This window comes from Coenobita brevimanus, chromosome 97 (genome assembly GCF_032717465.1).
Source record: "Coenobita brevimanus isolate Jiangsu-jjx chromosome 97, ASM3271746v2, whole genome shotgun sequence".
Taxonomy (NCBI): Eukaryota; Metazoa; Arthropoda; class Malacostraca; order Decapoda; family Coenobitidae; genus Coenobita; species Coenobita brevimanus.
Genome location: NC_137050.1, coordinates 50,471,435 through 50,498,830, shown reverse-complemented (window position 1 = coordinate 50,498,830; position 27,396 = coordinate 50,471,435). Strand labels below are relative to the sequence as shown.

Below are 27,396 nucleotides of genomic sequence, written 5' to 3'. Positions count from 1 at the left end.
CGGCCCACACATTCTTGTGCTTTAAGCTTTCATTCAATTACCTAAACCAATCCTTGTGTTATTTAGTCACAAGACCTCTGGGAGATTTGGGTTTATTTGCATAAAGATTTCCAAAGCTCTAAAGTACAAAGAGGAATGAAAAAAAAAAAAAAAAAAAAAAAAAAAAAAAAAAAGGCCTCTTCATTGTCACACAAAAAAAATATATATATATATACTGTACTGTATAGTACACTGAGAACATCAATCACAGAATCTGTTAATGAGCCACATTATGTGCTACCGTGACCGTACCATTAATAACGTTTTCTTTATGCCACTGATTCTCGAGTGGAAATCAGAAACTACGGGATTTCATAAAACGTTAAAGGGAAAAAAAAAAAATCCCCTTTTGTAACGTGTGTTTCTGGTGTACGCTACCCAAGGCCTCCTGTTAAATAATTTCTCTTCTTTCTCTTCTCCTCTCGCAACCCGTCTTCCTTCCATTTCCTCCTCCCATTAATTTCCCTTCAGTTTGCTCACCAAGGCCCCTTTTTCTCCTAACAGTTGAAACTGCTCTACACTTTCTCTCGCCTCATGCTAAAAGTTTCCACGCGGTTTCGCTGCCCGGCTGTGGGCGTTCCCATCACTGCTAAAATCTTTTTCCGATGCTGGGTAAGTACCGGGGACTCTACAGCTCCTCTTTCCAAATAAAGCAAAGAAAGAAAAAGAACTTACTCCACAGTCGGTATGTTCTCTCTCTCTCTCTCTCTGAAACAACAGTAAATTACCGCATAAAAAACAGCTTTTAAATATGGTCTTGGAAGCCTTCAAAATAGCTACCATATTATTTTACCTTCCTAAAATTCCCCTGAAATGTATTACGAAATGCTTATTATCATGCTAAATATCGCTGCCCCAAAATAATAACATGAAAATCCAAAAACCTTCCCACCAATACCGAGGCAAGGTTGATAATTTTACAGAATTATACACCTGGGATGGGTGGCTTTCTGCACAACTCCGAAACTAAAATAGGTGAAGGTCAAAGCTAACTTCTTCAGTAGCTTATACTTTTATGTACTTGTGTGTGTGTGTGTGTGTGTGTGTGTGTGTGTGTGTGTGTGTGTGTGTGTGTGTGTGTGTGTGTGTGTGTGTGTGTGTGTAATATAAACTGTCACAGATTGTATTAATAATAAATAATGTTATGAAGTATCGTGAAAAGTAAATCAGTAAAGGTTGAGGTTTTATAAAATCTTTGAGACTCTCATCTTCCACCAACTGTTTTCAAAATTAAATTACTTCATTCTTGCATGACCCTTAACCGTTCTACTATGACTGGTCCAAACTGTATCAAAACCGTGACCTCTGACCTACTGTTCTCGAAAGCAGTAGGTCACCCCAATGGCTGACCCTCAACTATTCCACTAAATTTTATCGTTATCAGATCAAAGCATTGTTATTCTGTTCAATCACAAAGGTACACACGCGTCTGACCTTGTCTTCGTGACCTTGCCCTTCCCTGGAGGTTCTCTTGTTCTTGCCTTGCCCTCAACCCTTCCACCAAGTTTGGTCTAGATTAGACGAAAACTGATAAAGTTGACCTGCCATGTGACCTTCATATCAGACATGTCTTGTGACCTTCGCCTTTGATTGACTGTTTTCAGAATCGTATTCATTTGTTCTTACCTTCAGCACTTCCATTCTTGCCTTACCTTCAACACTTCCATCAAGTCGGGTGCACATCGATCACCACTGCTCAAGTTTACCTGTCATGTGATCTATACCTTTGACCTTGCCTTGTGACGGTGGACTGACTGGCTGTTTGCAAAATCGAACCCCCTGGTTTGCCTCACCCCAGACACTTCCTTCATGCTAGCATTAAATCGGACAAGCATTATTTTCGGCGACTTTGCCATGTGAACTTAGTTTTAAAAGTTTTTCATATGTAGAGTTAAGAGGAAAAGAAAATACATACAAGGTCCAGGGGTGCAAGGTATTAATGCATAAAATAAAGTGTATGGGATGTTGTGGCCATACCGGTGGATGGATTTTGCTGACTGCCAAACTCAGAGCCATCACTACGCCACTACTCCAACTCCACGCTGCCACAAAGCCCACCTTTGCTGCCACAAAGCCCACCTTTGCTACCACAAAGCCCACCTTTGCTGCCACAAAAGCCCATCATTGCTGCCACAAAAGCCCACCTTTGCTGACACAAAAGCCCACCTTTGATGACACAAAAGCCCACCTTTGCTGACACAAAAGCCCACCTTTGCTGACACAAAAGCCCGCCTCTGAGCTCTGCACTGTGGGTCATAATTCTAAACTGGCTCGTCCGTCAAACTTAGGCAGAGAACGAGGTAACTTCCGGGACGTGAGCGGCGCGGTACTCTGACCAATACAGGCAAATAGTCACCTCAGGCCAGAGTGTTGTGTGGCCTTGACGGGGCCATCGCTGGGGGTCAGTGTTGTGTGGCCTTGACGGGGCCATCGCTGGGGGTCAGTGTTGTGTGGCCTTGACGGGGCCATCGCTGGGGGTCAGTGTTGTGTGGCCTTGACGGGGCCATCGCTGGGGGTCAGTGTTGTGTGGCCTTGACGGGGCCATCGCTGGGGGTCAGTGTTGTGTGGCCTTGACGGGGCCATCGCTGGGGGTCAGTGTTGTGTGGCCTTGACGGGGCCATCGCTGGGGGTCAGTGTTGTGTGGCCTTGACGGGGCCATCGCTGGGGGTCAGTGTTGTGTGGCCTTGACGGGGCCATCGCTGGGGGTCAGTGTTGTGTGGCCTTGACGGGGCCATCGATGGGGGTCAGTGTTGTGTGGCCTTGACGGGGCCATCGCTGGGGGTCGGGGCTCTGTATCTTTTATCCAGGCTCGAGTTGCTGTTAATGATATCGGTAAAAAGGTAACCATTTATGATTTTCTTTTACGATATCCATTAATAAGATATTTACCTCAGCTTTCCACGTTTCAGAGCGGGGATTCTATGTATCAGTAAGAAGTGCAGTAGAAAATAAAAGGCACCTAACATCTTTTATCATTATGGCTTCTTCACGATAAATTTATTTACTTAACAACGAAATCAGTTTTCTTCCATTTAAAAAGAATGAATTTTACTCAAACCACATTCCCGACTTGGACTAACTTGACTTCTGCCAAGAGTCAGGGGGACGGCCAAGGCTGGAGGCATTTTGTGTCCTGAGCCAAAATTGGGATATTATCGAGGACGACGTAGTTTGCAGACAAAGCGGCTCCTCTCCCGGGCCCGGACAGCTCCTTCACGTAAGGGTCGCTGCCACGACCATCACATCTTCCACACAATGTCCTGCTTTAACATTACACCACCACTCCTGCTGAACACCACCACACCTTCAGCAAATATTCTGAGGCTGGGACTCAATCGCCACAATTCTCGTACATAAAAACGAACCATAATTTGTATAATCCAATAAACGTAAACGGAATGATAATAACCGCATGGAAAATGGTGGGCCTGTGGCTTTAATTTTCTGCTCCCGGTAATAGCACGATCAGAGGCTTTGGTGAGAATGCGGGAGGGAGGAGAGAGAGAGGAGGAGGAGGAGGAGGGGTGGGTGAAAGTGGGGAGAACAAAGGAACGTAGGAAGAGGCAGGGAGGGATAGTGGACAGTAAAGGACGGAAGGGAGGGTTATGAAGACGTCAGGGGAGGGACAAAAAGAACAAGAAAGGTAGGGAGATATGAGGGTAAGTAGAGAAAGGAAATGAAAGGCAGGTAAAGGTAGACGATGATGGGGAACTTGAGGGGAGAAATCGAAGGGCAGCGAGAAGTAGGAAGAAATATGGGAAAAAGATTGAACTTAAGAGTCAAAGCCATAAGACATGCATGTGAAAGCAGGAAGTGGTGACTATAAAGAAATGTGAGAGATGAAGAAAGTAAGACCTGCTAGTAATGCAAGTAAAAACAAAAGAGAAAATGAGAACTTATAGGAACTGAAAATCACAGAAGTCTAAGAAAAGCAGGTAAAAAAGATGATGATGGTAAACAAATAAAGAATAAGGCACAGAACGTTAGGAAAATTCAGGTGAAAGCAGGAAAAAGGGAGGAAAAATTAACAATAGGAAAAGGACGTAAGGCAGGTAAGAAATGGGACTTAAGGCAAAAAATTAGGAATATAAAAAATGAATAGAAAATTATAGCTGCATAAAGTGAAAGTGAAAGCAGACGTAGCTGGAAGTAAAAGAAATTGTAAAAGGAAGAGAATGCATTAGAGGAAAAAATATATATACCTGCTATGTCAGAGGAAGAGAAAGGCAGACAGGTAGAAGATGAAAAGTAAAACAAACAGGGGTGAAGGAAAAATCGAAAAGGAAATGGAAGGGGAAGAAAAAGTCAAGCCTTCAAAGCAAGTGAAAGCAAGAGTTGGACTTAAAAAAAGGCATATGAAAAACAAGGCAGAGTGGGAAATGGTGGTAAAAAAAGAAACGAAAGACGAAGAAAATGTCAAAACCAAAGAAATGCAAATGAAAGTAAGAGATGGTGGAAGTAAGAGAAATATGTATGAGGAAGGGAAAACTGCACAGCCATGGAAGACAAAGGCGGACAGGTAAGGAATGTAAGTGAAAGGAGCGATGCAGTAAGTGGAGGTAAGGAGAAGCTGGTGGAGGAGAAAACAAGGAGGGGGAGCAGCGAGTGGCAGTCTGTTACAAGCTAATGAGGTAAATGCAATGAGGTGGATTTTTCATGAATGTAAAGTAGTTGCACAGATCGTGGTAGAAACACCGAGTGCCCGCCAGTCTGTTTGTTTCTTGTGGGAGATTGGCTCCAGGGTTCAATGTAATTAATAGATATTTCTTAACTGATGCCCAAGTAAATTAAGATTTGCTTTATTTCACAAGAATTATTGCTCGGAGTTGAAAGATCAGTTGTATTTCCATATTTTTATGTCACAAATGAGAACAATAAGAATAGCACTGTTACTCGGTAACAATGTCCAATAACACAATGTAATAATATTCTCCTCCTTCCACTTCCACTTAACGACACACACACACACACACACACACACACACACACACACACACACACACACACACACACACACACACACAACTACATACATCAACACCACTACTTATCACTACTGCAGACACCAACTTTAACATTAATTCAACCACCAGTACCTAACACCACAACCACTCTCACATGATCTACAACTAAACCATCAGCATCACCAACACTACCGGTCCACTACATAACACAGCTTGCCTTCATCACCATCATCATCCCTGTTGCCATCATCACCACCACCTGACCTCATCACAATAATCACCATCACCTGCGTACAACCCCGTCCCTCCCAAAGCCAATTACTCAATATTCATGGATTCCAAATTACTATCATCTGTATCCGTTCTGTCTATATCATCCCCAGTCGCTGTCATCTTCACTTTTCTTCATCACGAAATAGTCTCCTCCTCATCATCATCATCATCATCATCATCATCATCATCATCATCATCATCATCATCATCATCATCGTCACCATCACCATCACCACCACAACCATCGAAAGGAACAGTCGTATACCGTCACTTTCAACGATAATCTGTATCAGTTCCACCACTGTCAAGGAAGCTTTCCTAACACCGCTTCCTTGATGATTAATTTTGTATATCTGTTCTACTGTATGGATAAATTTTAGCAATCGATGTAATCTGCCTCGGTAACATAAGAGGATATTAAGCTGCCGAGGAAAAGGTGTTAGGATCGCTGCTACGCCAACGAGGGAACGGTTTCATGACTGCCAGAATGACATTAGTGTTGATTTCCCCCGCCCACCAAGAGTGCCCATTGTGCCGCCTTAGCCCGGCCCAAATCACTGGCCTTACCCTGTTAAAATGACGCTCCAACTACCTCTCCTTACACTTGAGGAGCGACTGTGCTGTTTTATCTGTAGCAAAACCAAAACTGCTGACTGTAAATGGAGAATTTACTAGTATGTCGTGGGAGAAGTGATGCAGTAAAGAAATGGCTGGAGTTGCTGTTGTGTTTAGGTCAGCATCCCATTAAATGTTGTATTGGAAAATAAACATATGGGCATGAAATACCAACAACATTCAGAAATCTGAACTCCTCCACTTTCAAGTGCTGGTGAAGATGTTAGTATTTTTTCTTACCTACTGCCTGACGCCTAATTTCATCTGCTGCTAAATCCACCCAGCCTCACGCCTGTCCTCCTCCTCCCTCTCCTACCCAGCCGTGTTTTTAGGCCACTACACCCCCGCCTGTGCCAGTGGTGAAGCTCAGTACCGGCAGCCACACTGATACCGAGGCTGGTACCGGCGGGTTAGTGTCCTGAGAATGAGCATTGCAAGTCTTTAACTCGTCCATTTCGGTGGCAATACCAAGACCTAATGACTATCACGTGTACAATTAAGGCACAGCATCACAAGTGCCAGCATTATTTGGACGCAGTTAAGTATTTACTGTAGCCCCAAAGTTCCTTGCTAATGTTTATGTCGTTGGGTAATAGATATCGTAGTAAGCTGCTGACTCTCTCTCTCTCTCTCTCTCTCTCTCTCTCTCTCTCTCTCTCTCTCTCTCTCTCTCTCTCATGCAGGGCGTACAGTATCTGTTCTGCAGAGCCCATTTAACCTGTTTTTTGAAAAAAAAAGTCATACATCCTTAGTCACTGTCTGAAGTCCTATCACATTTATATAAATATTTCCGTCTTCCTATCCCTTTCCTCTTCATCCTCTCCCCAAATCCGTAATGGGCCACAAACAAAATGGTACATCTGTATTTATGATGCAAGCGTTATTTATAACTGAATCAGGGAAATAAAAACGTTGCAAGACTGGAGGGAAACAACTCCTTGCACCTTGACAACTTAGAAAATGAAAAGCGTGAGAGACCTGGGAGTGAGAGAGCCTGTAACCACGTAAATGCCAGTTGAACAAAGCATGTACTCTCGTCCAGACAAAAAGTTCGTGTGGAGTGAAAGGGAAACAATGAAGGTTGAGTGTGTGTGTGTGTGTGTGTGTGTGTGTGTGTGTGTGTGTGTGTGTGTGTGTGTGTGTGTGTGTGTGTGTGTGTGTGTGTGTGTGTGTGTGTGTGTGTGTGTGTGTGTGTGTGTGTTGTCTATAATTACAGTATACCTAATTATAATTCTGGCATAAGTAGCAGCAGGGATACATGTGGGGAAAATAGTTAGGATGCGGAATGTCGAGAGATGACTGCTTGGGTGCGAGACAGTACATGCAAGGTGCTGCTGCTGAAAATATGGAGTGTGAATTTTGACATAAGGCGAAAAAAAAGTATGAGAAGTTTGCTGTTGAATAAGAGGTGGGAATGATGAGGAATATTCCAAGGCGGTAAGTAGAAAGAGGTGCTTGTTTAATGTGGAAGCTGGAGAGAGCCTAGAAATGAGACAAGAAATGAGTGAAATGAGGTAGCCAGGGGAAGCGTGGGGAAAACAAAAAGGAGAAGCTAGGGAGGAGATGCGTGGAAAGAAGAACGATAAGGGAGATGGGAAGGGAAAGGCGTGGTGTGGCGTGAAGTGAGGATGAAGAGGCGGGCAGAAGGGCGTTGAAAGATGATGAGGTTGTAGGGAAAAGGGAGTATGCAGTAGTGAGAAGGAAGAGGATGAGGGTATGAGCTGACAGGAAGACAAGACGGTGGGAAGAAACGGAAAAGGGTGTAGTATGCGGGGGAGGTATTAGGGATGGAGTGGAGACAGACAAGGAGATAATGATAACGGGGAGAAAGGAGACACAGATAGGGAGAGGGGCAAAGATAAGGGCGCGAGTACATAAGAACATGGAGTAAACGTTGTGGGACTGAAAGGACAATAAAGGTCGAGAGAGGGAGGAGGATGTGTGTTAAAGCAGAGAGCGCCAGGGAAAGGAGGCAGCGAAGAGGAAGTTATTTACATACCAGCCATGCGGAAGTTATTTACACATCAGCCAAGAGAAAGTTATTTACATATCAGTAGGATTCTGTACGGATCGACGGACCCTCTCAGCCCTGCATCATGGACTGGCGAGATAATACTGTCATGTTCCCTGCAACTCTCTCTCGTTCACTTTTGGTTAATCTATAAACTGTCTTTTCATCTCTCTTGCTTAGTAACTGGTCACACACACACACACACACACACACACACACACACACACACACACACACACACAAAACCTCCACCCATCCCACAAAAAGGACAATGAGGAGAGCTAAGCCAGGAACAAATCATATACAGAATGAATTACCATGAAATCACTCCCAGTTCGACAACAACAGACACTCATCAACTGTGAAATAATCCTTAATGCTCACTGCTCTGATCCTGCCAGAGAAGGATTAGCTTAGCATCAATAGGGCAGGAAGGAGGTGGGAGAGGGGGAGATGATGTTAGTGGAATAATCTGGTAACTACGCCTGTACAATACTTGCCACCTCTCCCTCTCTCATTACCCCTACCTATTCTGTAACACACTATAGCCTACCCATACACGCCTCACCCCTCCAATAATACACTCTTACTTCACCATCTAGGAAAATAAAAGTTCAAGACAGACTGCACAGACGAATGGTGTGACCAGTATTATTAGTAGTAGCCAGTCTGATGTAATCGCAGCAATTGAAAGAATTAATAAATCATGACTCACTTTCTCCCTCGCTTTCCTTAACACTCAAATGCACGTTCTCACCATTAGTTTTCTTCTCTCTCCCTTCTTTGCTAAGACCATCACAAATTTCCTCCGCCTTGTCGAGCATTGTCCCTTGTCTCCTGTCTTTCCCGTTCTCTCAAAATCTTCATCGCTCTCATCTTCTTATGGAGTAAAACTATATTTCAGATACACAATTTTTCATGCTATGCGTTTCTTATCCCTAAATTTTTTCGTCAATATCAAACTTTTAGTGAATGGAATTGCCTGTTTGTTTAGCGTGGCCGAGTTTGAGTCATTATAAGAGTGAAAGATATTAATCAAAAGGCGAAGCAGTAATTAGAGGAACAATAGGAAGACGAAGGAAGAAAAAAAGAATGGAGACAGAGGTATAAAACGTTAATGAGGAAGGAGGGTAAAAATGAGTGAAAGGTCTAACTGAACGAGGAACCAGCAATTACAGGGACAAAAAGCAAGAGGAGGAGGATGAAGAAGGAGACTGAGAAGGTAACAGTGAGAGAGAGAGAGAGAGAGAGAGAGAGAGAGAGAGAGAGAGAGAGAGAGAGAGAGAGAGAGAGAGAGAGAGAGAGAGAAATTTTTGACGTGGGATATTACTCGCACAGATGAGAAAGAAAAAATGAAAAACTGAGGGAAACAAAGACTGGAGGGAACACAAGTGAGATGGAGTGTGTGAGACGTTATGGGAAAACACTATCAACAAACTGAGGACAAAGTGGTGCGCAATGAATGGAAACGAAAAATATCAAAATACAACTGAAACGATCTGGTGAAGGATGAACGAAAGGAAATGAAGAAAACAATGAGGAAGTAAAAATAAAAATCACTATCAGGATGCGGCCAAAACAGCGAGAACATCAACTAGGCTAAACATCATCAACAAACATCAATAATTAAACAGGGACAATTTCATATGATTCTCTCATGACGTAAGAATTATAACAGGCAATAACACCGTGGAATTATGCAAAAATTATGACGCCCTTGCTCTCATAAAGGAGGCAAAAATTATGAAGCATGGAACAGTCATTATCAGCCGCTTCTCAGGTAATTACAATGCAGTTCCTTTATTGGTTGATTTAGTTACGTTATATTATTTAGTTTTTAATAATACTGGAGTCCATGGGGATGTGTAATTTTAGGGGCTTGTGCACATACATTATGAAAAGAGAACCCATTAACAGGTATTTGTTTTTCTCGAGAATGCAATTTTTCCCTCTCATTTTACCGCGTTTCTCTCCTTTCTTCCTTCTTCTCTCAGTGATTACTTTCGTCTCCCCCAGCTCTCTCTCCCTCTTCCTTTACTTCTCTCTCTCTCTCTCTCCCTTTCCATCTCTCCCTCTTCTTTTTCTATCTCCCTCTCCCTCTTCCCTTTCCTCTCTCCCTCTCCCTTTTCCTTTCCCTCTCTCCCTCTTCCTTCTCATCTCTCCGTCTTCCTTTTCCTCTCCCCTAGACCTCTTTCCTTTTCTTCTCTCCCTCTCCCTCTTGCTTTTCCTCTCTCCCTTTCCCTTTCTCTCTCCATCTCTCCTTCTTCCTCTTCCTTTTCATCTCTCCTTCTTCCTTTTCCTCTTCCTTTTCATCTCTCCTTTCTTTTCCTCTTCGTCTCCCCCTCTTCCATTTCCTCTCCCCCTCCCCCTCCCTCTGTCGTGGTGATAATTCCGGGAACGGATCAAATCATGCCTTCACGAGTCAGAGGAGGCGAGGAGTATTGGGACGTCTATGAATGCGAGAGCAGAAGGGCGACTAGGTGGAGGACATGCAGGTGGGGGAAGCGCGGAGGGTTGTAAATGAAAGGGGATTAGGAGAACAATAAAGAAAATGAAATTAGGGTGAGGGAAACTGAAGGAACTAAGGAAATGAATGCAGATGAGAGGACCGGAGAGGGGGTTGGAACTCAGGAGCTGAAGGTGGGACAAGAGGAGGATGTGGGAGATTATTACTAAAGAATTAAGGTTGGGGAAGGGAGCAGTGAAGGAGATTATAGTCAAGGAGTTAAGGTGAGAGAAGGAGACTGTGGGGGGGGGTGGAAGAACAGGTGAGGAATTGAAGGTGGGGGAAGGGGAACAGTTGTGTGTCTGTGGGATGGGTGGGAGGGAAGCAGCTGAAGAAATGAGGTGGTGGAAGAGAACAATGTGGGAAGTGCAGCTGAAGAACTGAAGGTGTGTAGGAGAGTGAAGGCGGACTGGAAATAGAGAGGGAAGGGATGGGGAGGGAGGGGCTGGAATATGAAGGCAAGGAGTAGATAATTGAGATGTGGTGTATTGAACCCTTCTTTACGAGGTCGTTTGTTATACTTTCTTCGTCCTATCACCTGACAGTTTGTTCGGGTTAGGAAAGCCTTATTAACATGCAGGAGGTTAAACTGCAGCCTTTATTAACCATTCCACTACCAGGGCACTTTTGATACCTGAGTAGAATTGTCTGGTGGTAGTCTGTATAAAATGAAAGACCGATCATCGCAGTAAAGGAGTTAGATGAATGAAAGTGAGATGCCGTAGGATGTGAAAAGATGGTAATTATCTCCATGGATGATCTGAGTGGGCTGGGTCACAACGACAATGAGATTTATAAAGAGAGAGATATAAATGAAGAGAACATTGGGAGAATGATAGGAAGAGATGAACTAAGCATGGATAAATCTGCATAGAGATGAAGGTGACCATAACGACATTTGGGAAGAGTCCAGGAGGGGCAAGAGAATAGGTAGACAAGCTGAATGACAAGAATTATTATAGTGAGTCGGTGTGGAGAAAAGGTGAAAGGAAAAGAAGGAGGAAAGTTGCAGAGATGGAAATGAAAGAGGGACACGACTAAAACTGTGAAAATGGAACGGAATAAAAACGAACACGATAATACAATAAAACACTGAAGAGAAGGTTATAATGCCTAACAACAGTGGAGATGTATATAAGGGTCCTGTGAGATTCTAACATCTTTACATCGACGGGTCTCTCTTACGGTCATTATAATCGTATATCGGTAGCCAGAGAGTAACACTAGATAATTACACCATCCAACCAGTCAATAAATTCAGGCCTGATGGTGTGTACCAGCTCTTGTCACATCTCTAACAGAAGCCTGGGTATACGTTGGTGTCAGGGAAATGGCTGGTGCTGTAACGCCAGGCAGGATAGGGGCAACAGACTTCTGGCCCCTGCTGGAGATGTGCTGTGGGTCTGACGCAGTGTTGAGTGTGTGCTGGCTGGTGGTTTAGTGGGTGGGTGTGGTGGGTGGCAGTGTGGTGATGGGTGGGTGCCGTGGGTGGTGCTAAGTGGATGAGTGGTGCTGGGTAAGTGCACTGGGTGGTAGGGTAGTGATGGGTGGGTGTGGTGGGTGACAGGGTGGTGTTGGTTGATAGTGGTCGGTGGAAGGATGGTGTAGGTGGATGTGTTGGGTGGTGGGATGGTGATGGGTGGGTGTGGTGGGAGACAGGATGATAATGATTGGGAGTGGAGGGTGGCAGGGTGGTGTTTGGTGGGTGAGGTGGGCAGTAGGGTGTTATTGGGTGGATATGGTGGTGCTGGGAGGGTGTGATAGATGCCAGTGTGATAGATGCCAGTGTGGTGGTGTGTGGTGGTGGGTGGGTGTGGTGGTCTCTTGGGAGGTGGTAGATTGAAGGGAGTTTATAGGCAGAAGTGGTGAGTGGAGGGGAATGGGGAGTGACAGGGTTGTCCTTAACAAGTGGTGGACGGCGGAAAGGTCGTGCGTGGAGTGGTGTGGCAGAAGAGGTATTGGATGGCCAGTGAGTACACACACACACACACACACACACACACACACACACACACACACACACACGCAAATGGAAGGCAAACAAAAGCAGAGGGAGGGAGGAAAGTCAATTAATGATATGTGTGGAGAGAAAAACCTTGTTGAAAGGGTGGGAGAGGCAAAAGTGGATTGGTGATGTTATTGGAAAGGAAGGAAGGAAGGAGGGAAGAAAGGAAGGTGGGAAGGAAGGAAGGAAGGAAAGTAGGGAGTGGCAAAGGTTGGGTAAGGATGGTTGCAGTATTGCAGGGATGGACAGGGGTGGATGAGGATAAGAGTAAGGCAGGGTTGGAGTAAGGCAGGGCTGGAGTAGGGCAGGGTTGGAGTAAAGCAGGGTTGCAGTAAGGCAGGATTGCAGTAAGGCAGGGATGGAGTATGCCAGGAGTGAAGTATGCCAATAGTGGAGTAAGGCAGGGTTGGAGTAAGGCAGGGTTGCAGTAAGGCAATGTTGGAGTAAAGCAGTGTAGGAGTAAGGCAGGGTTGAAGGCAGGGTTGGAGTAAGGCAGGGTTGGAGTAAGGCATGGATGGAGTAAGGCAGGGTTGGAGTACCGGGGTGGAGTAGGGCAGGGGAGGAGTAAGGGAGGGGTGAAGTAAGGCAGGGCTAGAGAGTGGCAGGGGTGGAGTAAGGCAGGGTTGGAGTAAAGCAGGGCTGGAGTATGGCAGGGGAGGGGTAAGGGAGGGGTGGAGTAAGGGAGGGGTGGAGTAAGGCAGGGGTGGTGTGGAGTTAACGTGGTCTGGTGGGGATGAACAGTAATGAGGGAGACCATTTGGCAGACCAAGAAGGATACGACACCAAACACGCCAGATGAGTGAGTGAGTTAGTGAATGAGTAAGAGTGAGCGAAGGAAGGAATGGGAGAGGGTTGGAAAGTATGAAAAATGATGAGTGAGTGAGTGAAAAGGGGGCAGGGAGTGAGTGAGTGAGTTGGTGGTTGGATGAGTGATAAAGTGGCCAGGTGGGTGGATGGCTGGGTAGGTGAGAGTGAGTGGATGGGGATATGAATGAGTCAAGTTGATCAGGTGAGTGAGTGAGTGTGTGCGTGGGTGGGGGCTTTAGTGAGTGAGCTGCAAAATGAGTGAGCAACTGGGTAAGAGTATGAAGGAAGTTAGTAGTGTGAGGTAAAGCAGTAGTGTGAGGTAAGACAGCAGTGTGAGGTAAGACACCAGTGTAAGGTAAGACACCAGTGTAAGGTAAGACACCAGTGTAAGGTAAGGCAGCAGTGTAAGGTAAGACACCAGTGTGAGGTAAGGCAGCAATACGAGATGAGGCAGCAGTGTGGGGCAAGGCAGTAGTGTGGGGTGAGGCAGTAGTGTGGGGTGAGGTAGTTGTGTGAGGTAAGGCAGCATTGTAAGGTTGAGGTAGCAATGTGATGTGAGAGGGCAGTGTGAGGTGAGTGCAGCTGTGTGAGGTGAGGCAGCAATGTGTGGTGAGGCAGCAGTGTGAGGAGAGGCAGCAGTGTGGGGTGAGGCAGAAATGATGCAAAAAATGTGTTGGATACACAATAATATCTAATTATATACTCAAGTTTACTTTTTAAACCGTATAGTTCAGCAGCAACAATTATATAAAAAGAGATTAATCCCCGAGCTAGACCTCATCAGATCATGTAGCCCTGCTAGGGTTACAGGAAAGCGCTACCCCTCCCAGCACAGCAGCCACCAGGAGGGGCGCAAACTCGCAACCTCACGATTACGAGCCCAACACCCTACCATCGAGCTACCGCGCTCCCCACAATTATATAATTTAAAAAAAAAAAAACAAAAAAAAAAAAAAGGAAGATCTTAAAGAGTATTTCCTCACGCAATTGTAGGGTCCAGCTGACTCGTTTCTTTTTCTTTCTTTCCCTGTCTCTCTCTCTCTCTTTTTTTTCTTCCCCGCTAAATTAAAAATGATCTCGGAATAATACTATTCTGTCCGGCACAAAAACAGTAAGTGCCATACATCCACGAAGGTATTCTGCCATACCCTTAAAGCTGAACAGTTAAGCAATGAATACTGTTTGCATTAAAAAAAATATATAAAATCATATTACTGACATTCTAGACCCCAGTGTCACCCAGACCGTCAGGTCGTGGGTCATTTCCAAAGCTTAAATACGAAGGGAACTCTACAAAAGGGGCCTATGAGCTTCCCGACTATACGCCGATAGGCGAAGGGCGGTACGCTATGTACCCTTCCCACCAGATCCAACGTGCAGCAACCGTGGAGTCTGGAGGGTTAAAGGAATGTTTACACCAACACATGTCGAAAACTTGTATAACCCACTCAACGAATAACTGCCTCCACAGAAACAGTAACTAAACAGAGTCTGACCCATGTTTTTATTACTGGCTGGGTAACCTCCGGCCTCAGGGCAAATGAGAACAAATTTGCGAGATTCCAAGTAGACTCCATACTGTTGGTTCATTTGTAAATATCCAGTTGGTAAGGCGACACAACCTCGTGAAATGTTATCACTCACTTCGTACCGGTACGTGCCAAGCCGGATGTATTTCATTTAATGTCACTAAATTTACTAAAAAATGAAGAAGGACACAGGAACACATGCTGTAACTTCGGCAAGTACAGTACAAATTAGAATGGCACTCAGCAGAGCGCATACCTCCGCCAAAGCCCTATCTCGCAATGTTAAAAAGAAAGTGATAAAAAATAAAATCCAGGATCCACACCTTTATCCGGATCCGCACCAAAATTTAATGGACTGTATTCTGGGCCAAGGCCCATTCTTCTATCAAGTTTCGTGGAACTACGTCCAGTAGTTTTTGTGTAATCTTGCTCACAAACCGACCAACAAACAAACAAAAACGGACAGGGTGAAAACATAACCTCCTTGGCGGAGGTAAAAATGGAGGGGATGATGATCATGTGATACCCGACTTTCACACACACATATTTAATCCTTTTCTTACGGTATATTACCTGAAATATGCTCAGCCTATTTATCACACCTGTAAGTCCATCCATTAGTGGACTTCAGCGGCACAAACGCATGTTGTGTGCGGGAAGGGAGGGGGTCATCCTTATGCTATAATAAGTCTAGCAAAGTACCGGGTATCTTCATATTCACATTTACACCAACATTTCCACACGATTAACAGAATCCCTCCACCAAAGCCGTACGGCGTTTGGTAAACCCCATCCATTTCCCCCAATACCCTGAGCACAGTTGGCCAGCCCGCCCCGTCCCGGCCCGCCGACCGCAACATCCCTCCCCTGCCCTCCTACCTCATCACCCCTCCCTCCCTCCTACCTCATCACCCCTCCCTCCCTCCTACCTCATCACCCCTCCCTCCCTCCTACCTCATCACCCCTCCCCTCCCCTCATACCTCATCACCCCTTCCTTCCCCCTCCACACTTCATTCACTCCTGCCCCTCTCCTCCCTCCCTCCCTTTCTAGATTCTCCTGTGCATATTCAGGTTATTTCTTTTCATCCGAGCGAACACATCCGCCATAATCACCAGCAATAATCGGAGTCACTGAGACAGGCATAAATAAAAATGAATAAACAAACATGAAAATAAACATCCACTGAGGACACAGATTTTGGGGTGAGGAAAGGGAGAGAAGGGAGTAAAGGGAGGAGGAGAGGGGGAGGAGAAGGAGGAGAAAGGGAAGAGGAGGCGGAGAAAGGGAAGAGGAGGAGGAGAAAGGGAAGAGGATGAATACAAGTAGGAGGAGGAGGAGGAGGAGGAGCAGGAGGAGGAGGAGGAGGAGCAGGAGGAGGAGGAGGAGGAGCAGGAGGAGGAGGAGGAAGAGGAGGAGGAGCAGGAGGAGCAGGAGGAGGAGGAGGAGCAGGAGCAGGAGGAGCAGGAGCAGGAGGAGCAGGAGCAGGAGCAGGAGCAGGAGCAGGAGGAGCAGGAGCAGGAGCAGGAGATATAAGAGGAAGGAGGAGTAAGAGAAGAGGGAGGAGGAGGCGTACGAGGGAGGAGTGGAGGAGGAGATGATGCAGACAAAGGGAAGAGGAAGAAGAGGAAGAGGGACTAGGTGGAAGAGGAATAGGGATAGGTGGAAGAGGAATAGGGATAGGAGGAAGAGGAGAGGAGAAAGAGATGAGGAGGGGAGGAGAGACAAGGAAGAGGTGGAAGAAAATAATCCGAAAGTAAAAAATATAAAATCGTCAGGCAGTGGAATGAACAGACTTGCGGTAAAGGAGAAGGAATAGATGCAATAGAAGCAGTAGGAGTAGATGCCGAGGTAGAAGCAAGAGTAGAAAATAACCAGGAGCAGCAGAAGTAGGAGCTGAAGTACAAAACAAGAGAGGAAGAAGCTGAAGCAGGAGCAGCAGAAGTAGAGGCAATAGTGGAAGCAGAATAAAATCGTTCAGGAGTAAAATTAATAAAATCACCCGATGGCAGAATGAATAAATTAGCCCAGCAGTAGAATGGATAAAATCGTTCAAGTACAGTAACGATAAACGAGTTAATACGGATGGATGGAGATTAACGAGAAGATGGCGAAGGACGAAGATGGTGCTACGTTATGGTGTCCTTAAACTCGCTAATTAAAAAAAAAAAAAAAAAAAAAAAAAAAAAAATTCCTAAGTCCAGAATTATCCAAAACCAGGTTAAAATAATCTTGGGACATTAATCTAGCAATCCAACTTATTATTATTACGAGATACGAGTTAACCATCCTGATGCATCAAGATCAAAATGGTGCACGGCCGAGTGAAATCTCGTACGTCCTGCAGGGATCATGGCTACATCAACAAAATCGCCAATCTCCAAAAAATCATTAAATAAACCTACCTTAAAATTACCTCAAAGTATATTTTAAGCATTAACCTTGCAATGTTACCTACAATCCTAGCGATAAACTGAATAACTACATGGATGGATGGTGATGAAGTTGACGATGGTCGAAGACGCTGAATGCTCAAGATGGCCGTGCCGCCTAGGTGCGACCAAACCATTTAAAAAAAAAAAAAAAAAAAAAAAAAAAAAAAAAAAAGAGCCAATATCACCATCAGCAAACACAAAATCACTCTCCATTCTCGCCTCAAAAGATTACCAGGACATTTATTTCTCTAACCCACCGACAAAGACTGGGATAAACGCCTTGACTTTATGGACGAGCAAGGATGAAAATGGAGCACGGCCGAGGCTGCCATCTCGTACGTCTCGCAGGGGTCGCGGCGCCATGAACAAACACGGTAATATCTCCATAACCAACAAATAATTCTGCTTCATACTACTTCACAGTATATTTTAAACATGGCTGTAGCGATTTTATCTACATTGTTGACGATATACGGCTTTACTATGTGGATGGATGGCGATGAAATTGAAGATCAATGACGATGAACGTTCAAGATGGCCGTGCCGCCTACGTAAACTAACCAGCCACTATCACCATCACCAAGCACTGAGTCATGCTCCTTTATCATCATCACCAAGCACTACGTCACACTCCATTATCACCTCAAAAGGGTACCAGGATATTTATTTCTCTGTCTCACCTACAGTGACTGGGAAAAACACATTGACTTTACGGATGGGCATGGGTGAAAATGGAACAGGTTGAAATCTCCCCTGGTTTGTGGCCATCATGACGGTATCAACTAATTCTCTAATATCTCAATGACCAAGTAAGACACACGCACTAAATTCCCTCAAAGTGTTCCCAAGGCACTAATTTATCAATCCCACTCACAGAGGTAACGATAAACGACGTGACTGACTGGATGAACCGAGATTAACATGGAGAATGGCTGCCCTGGAAATCTTCACTTTTTGTTGAAACCCCCGACTCCATCAACTAATTCGCAAATATCTCCATCACACAATAAGATACAGCCATCAAAAGCCCTCAAAGTGTTCCCCAAATACTAATTTCTCATTTCTACTAAAATAACAATACGACTTAACTGAGCCGATGAACGGAGATCAATTTGGAGACACACGAAGGGATGTCTTCACAGGCAACCGCCGGGACTAGAGGAGAGAGGGAGGGGGAGCACCTGCGCAGGGTTTTGTTGGCGCATGCGCACTAGGCACTTCCACCTTATGTTTTGCTATTTTATTACGCCAACACCGATACAGTTGGAATAATTATTGATGCACAGGTGAAAACAGAATTTTATCATACATAATCAGCATACTCGACCAGTTATGAGTTAAAATAGCCAATACTGTCAAGGGCTGAGACGGACGACGTCGCTGGGCGAGGCAGGCAATCGCACACCAGGTATGCAGCAGGCCGCATCACATGCACAGGGAAGCTTCCTTATGTCTCTCACTTGGTTACCGGTATTCATTTTTCTTACTGTTATTCATTTTCCTTACTACACGTGACTATTGTTTTGTATGCTATTTATTTCATTAAAAAGTAGATTTAGTTTCCATCAGTGACACACAGGATAAAAGTAGAATGAAATGTGGAGAACTAGACTGGGAAGACGTGCATCTTTAGATTGCCTAGATGGCTACGAAGGCAGGCCAGACCACTGCTCAAAAGCGCATGCGCACCAAAACGTTTCTCCCCCTCCCCTTGCGAGAGGAGCAAGGTGACAAGGTGGAGGACATGCACGTGGCAGGAGGGAGGGGAGGAGGGTTGTAAATGAAGGTGGATTAGGGGAGACAGTAATCAAGAAACTGAACCTGGGATAAGAAAAGTAAGGAATTGAATGAGGATGAGAGAGACGGAGAGGGTGTTTGTAACTGAGGAGCTGAAGGTGGGGGAAGGGGGAAGTGTTGGGATGATGATGATGATGATGATGATGCCGATAATAACGAACATGATGGTGATACTGATAATGGGAGAAAGTGAAGACGATAATGATGATGATGCTTCACAAACACGGACGACGACGACGACGACCATGATGATGATGATGATGATGATGACAACGATAATGATGATGATGATGCTCCACAAACACGGACATCAAGGCCAAAACTCAAGTCCCTATCCACTTCCACCAACAAACATTTCCCAGACTCAATCATTCTGCCTCATTTCCCCTCCATTACTCATTCATCTCCTCCTCCATCATCTTCAATTCACCAGCTCCCCTTCTCACTTCCTCCTGTCTCAGAATACTGTATTTTCCAGACTCTGTCCTCTCCCTCTCCTTACCTTCTCATTTCTTATTCATCTCCTTACCCGACGTCTCACTTCCTACAGTCTATCAATTCTCCTCTCGTTCATTCTCTCCCTTCTTTGCCTCTTTGTGTGTGTGTGTGTGTGTGTGTGTGTGTGTGTGTGTGTGTGTGTGTGTGTGTGTGTGTGTGTGTGTGTGTGTGTGTGTGTGTGTGTGTGTGTGTGTGTGTGTGTGTGTGTGTGTGTGTGTGTGTGTGTGTGTGTGTGTGTGTGTGTGTGTGTGTGTGTGTGTGTGTGTGTGTGTGTGTGTGTGTGTGTGTGTGTGTGTGTGTGTGTGTGTTCCTTTCCCTATCTTCCCTTATCTGATAATATATTCACTTCTTTCCTGTTCTTGTCTCAGTTTCTACACTACTCACCGTGTTCACTTCTTTCTCGTGTCTTTCCGCTTCACTCTTTCCTCTTTCCTCCACTACACACCTTTTGTTCCTTTATATTTAAATCTCCCTTTCCCCTCATTCCTTTTTCCTCTATACTCCTTCCATCTCTTCGTCTTTCTCTTCCTTTGGTTCTTCTTTTCCATCTTCATTTTCATCTTTACTAATTTTCTTCGTCTTTTTCACCCTTTCCTCCCTCCTCCTGTCTTGTACTCCTCCTTCCCTTGCTCGTCCTTTTCCACATTTTTCCCTTTTTATTCTTTTCCCATTTCCTTCCTTCCTTCCTTCCCTTCCAACTTCTCTACACTAGCCCTTATCTCCTTATGCATTCTCAACATGCTTCTTCCTTGTTTACCCCTTTCCTTTTCGTTCCTTCCTTCCTCCCTTCCCTCCCACTCACTCTCTCTCCGCTGTTTCCTGATGGTATACAAGGGAGTTCCTGTTATGAGCCATTTGGTCCAAGGGAATTTACTTCATGATCCTACTGATGGAGAGGGTGAGGGCCAGACCGAAGGCGAAAAAACGATGAAGGGATTCGCGAGGGAAGAGGGATGAGGAAAGTGAAGGAAGATTGGCGATGAGGTGAATGAAATAAATAAATAAAAATTAAAGGAAGGGGGAACGAAAAATGTACTGATAACCAAAGCAGAAGAGAAGTTAGGCTAGTGGGAAGTGAAAAGAGAAGTGTGTGATAGAGAGGAAATTGGTGTCATGTGTGTCAGAATGAGAGAATAATATCATGCTATGATATGCAAGAAACACAGGAGAGAATAAAAAATCGATGAAAACAAAAGAGATGCAAATGGAAAGGACGACAGACAGAATAATAAATGAAACAGAGGATAGGCCACCAGGGTGCATGGCAGGAAAAAAAGGAAAGTCTGAGGGATGAGAGTAAAACAGACAGGCTGATCTTAGATGAAAAACTTTATTCCTTGATTTCACTGCACCGAGTATGGCAGGAAAAAATGGAAAGTCTGAGGGATGACACTAAAACAGACAGGTTGACCTTATTTGAAAAACTTTGTTCCTTGATTTCACTGCACCGTGATTTGTTCTGGACCAACTATACATATATACTAACATTGTATTGTGGAGATAATTTTTTTTGCTCAATTCGGACCCTCTACAGGTACTGTGTTTATTGTCAAGAGTCAACATTTTGGGCAGTACTTGAACCCTTACCAGGTATGAAGATGCCAGACGTCACTCCAAGCAGAGTATACAATAATTTTCTCACACAGACAAAAGCACAAAGAAAAGGACGTCATAATATTCAGGTTGATCAGTGTGTTCTGTAAGTCACTTTAATTACAGTGGCCTGAACAAGTATTAAGTCCGGTCTGTCCGTGAACTTTCCTAATTACAGATTATCTTCTGTGTTAAGTACGAGTTCATAAGAGTCGTACTCGTATTAGAAGGCGTAAATCAAGAGAGTATCCTGTATCTTCACTAAGAAAAATGTGATGTATTTATTAAAAGTTGAATGGTGGCCAAGGTATTACTGAAGAGAATAAAGATGGTTTAGATAAATGTGTGTGTGGGGCGGGGGGAACGTGGCGCAGCCCAAACTGGAAAAAGGATTTCGATGAAACTTGGCAGGATGGTTGCAATTGGGTCACCTTTATTTATTAACTTTTCCATCCATAACAGCGTCTTCCCTACTGTTACGTGTCAATTAACGACAAGCGATAATATTCATTTGAAACTGAGACCTGAAAGACTGAGAATGTTAATACTGAAACCATTACCCTCTCATGGTAGGAACAATCCTAGTATTTATTTCAACTATCGCCGGACGATTTCATTGAGAGAGAGAGAGAGAGAGAGAGAGAGAGAGAGAGAGAGAGATACTTTACCTGAACAATACAGCCTATCTGAACACCATTGCCTTATCAGCAACAAGAATAAGCGTCCTGGTACTGCAGGGGTTAATGGTATTTCCTGCCTTATCAGCAACAAGAATAAGCGTCCTGGTACTGCAGGGGTTAATGGTATTTCCTAAGTGGCAGCAATAATAACTTCACGTAACTTACAGTACTAATTACCACTTGACGCTCCAGTAACCAACGAGTACACACAAGTTTACCTGTGGACGGAATTTCGAGGCTATACTTATAATGGAATGCGGGAATGGAGTGAGAGATTGACTAGGAGAGTGTATGAGTGAAGAATTTGGAAGGAGGAGAGGGAGACCAAGAACGAGATGGAGAGAGAAGGTGAGAGGATATGTGAGGTTAACTAGGTGTGTGTACAAAGTGTGGTGAGTGGGAGGAGGAGATGGGGAGTAAACCAGAGAACGAGGTGAAGAGATAAGGTGCCAGTCTTGCCAACAGTGGTCGTTACTGAGGAAGATAAATACTACAGGTTTCTTAATCATGGCTAGCCCCTCACTGGATGCAACGTCAGGCAATAGACAGACTGACACAGCTAGACACAAGATTAACCTGTTCACAAACATGGTCTATTTCAGATGGATCTATTTAGCTTTGGAGAGGCTTTTCTAAATACAGAGTTTAGATACAGCATTCATTACCCATAACACTACAAGAGCTTTCCTTTAATTTACACACAGTCACGCAAGTCAGAAGTCAATTGTAAAAATCCTTATAGCATGTGATATAAATTACTAAAAACAGAGCAGGATGTTTTGCAATGTTCTTCTCAGTACTAAAAACTTGGTATATAGATTTGCAGGAACGTCTCATTACTAAACTGGAACTTGACTCACACACCTGACCGCTAAACTTTAATGGAATGTCTGAACCCCGGGACTTGTGTGTGAGAGCAGATGGGGAGGTGAGTGTGACTGGGTAGTGTATGATGTCCACTATTCACCAACAAAGACCAAACCACCTCAGATATATAACAAATGAATATCAATAGGTTTACACAGCCTGACTAATGGGGTGTGTGAGCCTCGAGACCAGCGTGAGAGCAGGTGGGGAGGTGGTGGAGGTGACGGAGTAATGCATCAGTCCATTATTCAACAGGAGAGGCCAATACCCCTTCAATATTACAAATGAATCACAACCTGACTAATGGGATGTGTGAGCCTCGGGAGCAGGTGGGGAGGTGATGGAGGTGATGGAGAAGCGTGCGATGTTCATTATTCACTTGACTTAGTATAAACAGCCAAATACCAATACAACTTTACAAATATAACACATGAATCACTAGGTTTCTGCTAAACCTGACTGACAGACCCAAATCGATGTAGTAGGAGTGACAGTATCATAAGGTAGTGGCCAATAATTAATCTGTGTATTAGAACAAATTGCAACCAACCCTAAATATATCCTTAACCCGGTTCGCCATACTGACACTTTTTTCCTACTACCGGTACCACCAGACTACTTACATCAATGTAAGGAAGACTTCTTGTAGTGAATGCGTTAATGGAGAGTATACTAAAACACTTCCAGATACGAAAAATCTTTCCTAAAGTAAATACAGCAGACTGGTGGTTGTAAGAACAGATACTACTACTACGCAGATGCGGGAGCATCATGCCCTAACATGGGGCTTCATTACAGTCTACGGAAATGGGGCACCTCTGTTCAAGGGATGCGACAACAGTATGAAATTATTTTCACTCCTCGTTAAGCAATATTCGTCACAGGCGTTGATTGCTAACAATGTTAGGAATTTGCAATTAACCTTGATAAACTACAGCTCGCTGCGTTTCACCAACACCCATATTTTTTTACCTGAGTGACTCTTTCATTACCACGCTCGTACATATTCCATGTTCAGGCAAAGGCACGTTCCCACCACCACTGCCTTAACCCTTTGGCTGTCATATACCAGCTTTGTATTTCATCCCCACTAACGTAAGGCGATAATTTTTGTTCCTGTATGAGTAAACCCACCGCTCAAGAAGGTTACAAACTACAGTATATCAATGACCGTTGTAACCAGGAATTATGTAAGGTGCTTTATTCCAGTCGACGCCAAACGACTGATTCACCTTTACAGAAACTCTGCACAGTCAAAGGGCCAAAGTGTGGGGTGTTTCAGGCCCGTATTCTCGTCGGTTTAGGAGGCTCCCTAGTACCTCTTCCTTAATGACTTATTTTTAGATCTGGCTGGTTAATATCCTTATGTGCGCTATGTATGTAAAGTGGTATTCGAAGGATTTACATAATACAAAGGAGGAAGGGCAGGTGCAATAAGGAAACTAAACCCCTTCAAAAACGGTGTTAGGGAGCTTCCATAATTGACAAAAATACGGGCCTCTTAGTTCCTTAACTTTCATTACAATAGACTATTCAACCAAAGAGCTTTACGAGAAAGACCAGATATTTTTTTAAAAAAATAATATGTAGCTACTGAAAATTCCCATAACGAAAATTTACACGGTGTTATTTTATGACTGATAAGCGCTCTGCATTAAAACAAAGAAACTTCACTTGCCTATATGCATCAACGGCTTATATCAGTGTGTCTGTCTACACCTATATATTGTCCATCGGCCTTCCTTACCGGTATGGTGAACAGACAAGGAAAGTAAGCTCCCAAAATGTTGGGGTTACTACCACCAAGTCAGAAGGAAGGAGGGGGACAGGGGAAGAATCAGTTGGTGAGGAAGTGAATTTATACTTGAAGAAATAGGCTTCGGGGCTTAACCCAACATGCGTGGGCAGTTATTTTGGGCAGTTGCACTGGGCAGGGGACAACACAAACATACAAGAATGGTGAACAGACAAGGAAAGTAAGCTCCCAAACATTCCCCCGGAATACGACACGCAACCGTCGATTTTACATCCGGGTACCTATTTTTAGTTCTAGGTATGAACAGGCTAGGGCAAAGGAGATCGTGCCTAAAGGCCTCGTGGTCGACCCGGGAATCGAACCCGGGAACTCTCGCTTGCGAGGCGAGTGTGCTACCGTTACACCATCGTCCACCCCATTACCGATATGTTTCTATCTACCTGTTTATATACCTATCCATCAAGCACTGCCTACCTACCTAATTATCTACAGAACCTATTTATATACCTATCCATCATGCAATCTGCCTTCCTACCTTCCTAATTATCTACCTATTTATTTATATACCTATCCATCAAGCATTCTGCCTACCTACCTACATACTTAACTACCTATCTATCTATCGGTCTGTATCTTTGTCTACTTGTATACATGTGTTTACCTAGAGCATCACGGCAAAGACTGAGATGGCGGCAGGACCTGATAGGGAGGGAGGGATGTACAGGCAATAGGCAATAACTAAGGGACGGGTAACTCACTGTGGCAGGAAGTTAATGGAGTGAGGGGAAGGAGGGAGGAAGGAAGGAAAGAGTGGAATGGAGGAGGAGACTACAGGGGAGAAAGGGAGGGAAGAGAGAAGGAAAAGTTGAGAAATAAGTGAAATGGAGGAGGAAATGGGGAAATGGAGAAGAGATGAAAGAATAAGCAGAATCGAGGGGGTGGAAGGGATATTAATGAAAGGGGCAAGGTGGAAAACATGAAATGGGGGAGAGAAGGGCATATGAGAACGAAGGAGGAGAGGGAGGGGGTGAGAGAGGAGACAGAGAACAAATACAAGAAGCACAGGAAGAATGCGTACCTATTGAAGGCAACAAGAACAGTAAGAAGGCATGGAGAGAGAAGACATGGAGAGAGAAGGCATGGAGAGAGACGGCATGGGGGGAGAAGGCATGGGGGAGAAGGCATGGGGGGAGAAGGCATGGGGGGAGAAGGCATGGGGGAGAAGGCCATGGGGGAGAAGGCATGGGGGGAGAAGGCATGGGGGAGAAGGCATGGGGGGAGAAGGCATGGGGGAGAAGGCATGGGGGGAGAAGGCATGGGGGGAGAAGGCATGGGGGAGAAGGCATGGGGGGAGAATGCATGGAGAGAGACGGCATGGGGGAGAAGGCATGGGGGGGGGAAGGAATGGGGGGGGAAGGAATGGGGGAGAAGGCAGGGGGGGAGAAGGCATGGGGGGGAAGGCATGGGGGGAGAAGGCATGGGGGGAGAAGGCATGGGGGGAGAAGGCATGGGGGGAGAAGGCATGGGGGAGAAGGCATGGGGGAGAAGGCATGGGGGAGAAGGCATGGGGGGAGAAGGCATGGAGACAAGGCATGGGGGGGAAGGCATGGGGGGAGAAGGCATGGGGGGGAAGGCATGGGGGGAGGAGGCATGGGGGGGAAGGCATGGGGGGAGAAAGCATGGGGGAGAAGGCATGGGGGGAGAAGGCATGGAGACAGAAGGCGAGAGAGAGAGAGAGAGAGAGAGAGAGAGAGAGAGAGAGAGAGAGAGAGAGAGAGAGAGAGAGACAGACAGACAGAGAGAGAGAGAGAGAGAGAGAGAGGGGGGGGGGCACGGAGCGATAAGGCATGGAGAGGCGTGGAGAAAGAAGGCAAGAAAAAAAAAAACAATAATGAGGTATGAAGACAGAAGGCAATTTAAGTTCGAAAACTAAGCAGGACCTGTCACCAAAAAAAAAAAAAAAAAAAAAAAAAAAAAAAAAATCGTTATTGTAAAACCTTATTTAAGTTGTGAGGGCCAGGAGAGGCCTTATTGACACACACACACACACACACACACACACACACACACACACACACAAACGTGAACGCATAGCATACCCGGTACACAAGCACGCATGTACGCTCAGGCACACGTGGGCGCACACTCTCTCTCTCTCACACACACACACACACACACACACACACAATATTAATACAGGGGCAAATCATATCCGTGCGGTGATAAAAATGTCTTTCAATATTCACCGTACTATGACACTCACCGTTGCATCTCCAGGGGATGTAGGCACAGCCACTAAACTGAAGGTGTTCATAAATCTTTTCCTGGATGCAGCGGGGTTCCAGCCCTGGATGCTTGCCGCTGCTGATCAAACGCCCCTCACTCGTCCACCACGTCACTCAAACTGAAGCAGCCTATTTTGTTGCTGCTAAGTCCATCACGCAAGCAGGTTTTTTGTTGCTAAGTCTATCACGCAAGCAGCTTTTTTCAGTTCAACAAAATATCTTAGCCTCAGCCAGAACGAAGTTACTGACAAATAAATTCGCGGTTGTAACTAGAATTATCAGCATATAAATCCGTCGGTGCTCTGCGAGCTCGTCTGCACTGTAACATTAGCCAACAGATACTGGCCTCCCTCATCCCGAGCACTCCTCCACCCTCCACCCTCTCCTCCTCCCACACAAGCACGTGGCCACCCCGACATCCCCCTCCCTGCTCTACCACTGCTTCGAATTCACGCTTCACAGTTTGGGGTTCAAACACTGAGGAAAGAAGGGATTACCAGCGATAGGTGTTGACCCCTGCAACACGAGAATGTCATTTTTATCACCGTATTGTTGCTATCAGACCATTTTATTAAGGTTAAGAGCCGGTTTATAGGATCAGTGGGGCTCCTGTGGCGTCCGAACACACTACTCATCAGTTTCGAAGCATGAAGAAGCGACATAATTAACAGTGGATCAGAAACATGGATGATGCTCCAGTTCATCGCGTCTACAAGTTCATTTCCCACTCATTCTTC

The 27,396-nt window shown here is 45.0% G+C and overlaps 1 non-coding gene across 1 annotated transcript; it reads right to left on the bottom strand.

Moving 5' to 3' along the window:
• Positions 1-24,715: 24,715 nt before the first annotated feature.
• Positions 24,716-24,789, bottom strand: TRNAA-CGC (transfer RNA alanine (anticodon CGC)). The gene has a single exon. It is a non-coding gene; the product is annotated as a tRNA-Ala (tRNA).
• Positions 24,790-27,396: the final 2,607 nt, after the last annotated feature.